Below are 851 nucleotides of genomic sequence, written 5' to 3'. Positions count from 1 at the left end.
TAAATGACTGAGAGATATCTTAGAAATGACGTTTTTAAGCTGTAGATTGATTTTAGCAAAGCTTGCTTTTTTTTTTCTTTTTTCTTTTTTTCTTTTTAAAACCCAAAACAAAACCAACGCAAAATGAAAATTGTGAGCCCGCATTTTTGGAGGGGAAAGTAGCCGGGGTGGTGCTGCTTCTTCCCCCCCCCTCGGAAAAGCCTCCGTCCTCCCGGGGATGCTGCCCGGGCACGGAACAAACCTCCCTCTCCAGGGCGCACAACGAAATCCTGGGGAAGGGGCTCCGCAAGCCCCTGCCCCTGCTGTTATTTATCTCTAAAAATGCCTAATGAGACGAGCTGGCGGCGGTTCTTTAGCGCGGTCGGTACATACGCACCGGCGGAGCAACGCGGGAATTTACTCCCCGAAATACTAGCAAGTGACGGAAAATATCCGAGCATGAAAAAAAAGGCGGGGGGGGAAATAAACCCCCTGTTTGTACTCGCTTTCCCCATCCTCCTGGAGAAGATTATGTAGCAAAAAGGCTCAGTTTATACAAATCGGCGGCGTTTGTTTTTTTGTTTTTTTTTTTTTTTTACGCGGGTTTATGTTAAATTTGCTGGTGGCAGGGGTTAGCAGGGACAGGGCTGTAGCCGAACGCGAGCTGATTTCTCTCTGTAGGAAGACAATAATCCGGTTAATTGAGCCACCGGGGAGCGAAACCCTTCAACCAGAAATTCCGGCTCTGGCCGAGCAGACAGAGCCCGAGCCGGGGACGAGCCTTAAAACGCGGACACCCGGCTCCGGTGCCCGGGGAAAGCGGCAGCCCCGGCACCGCCCGGGAAGGGGCCGGATCCGGACCGGGCAGGGCG

The 851-nt window shown here is 52.2% G+C and overlaps 1 protein-coding gene across 1 annotated transcript in view; it reads right to left on the bottom strand.

Annotated features, from left to right (window-relative positions):
- Nucleotides 1-851, bottom strand: part of BARHL1 (BarH-like homeobox 1) — an 8435-nt gene that overhangs the window by 765 nt on the left and 6819 nt on the right. The gene's annotated exons all lie outside the window — the stretch shown is intronic.

Source organism: Charadrius vociferus, unplaced genomic scaffold (assembly GCF_000708025.1).
Source record: "Charadrius vociferus isolate BGI_N301 unplaced genomic scaffold, ASM70802v2 scaffold549, whole genome shotgun sequence".
NCBI classification, from domain to species: domain Eukaryota; kingdom Metazoa; phylum Chordata; class Aves; order Charadriiformes; family Charadriidae; genus Charadrius; species Charadrius vociferus.
The sequence above is the reverse complement of the archived record's forward strand: the minus strand, read 5'-3'. Positions and strand labels throughout refer to the sequence as shown.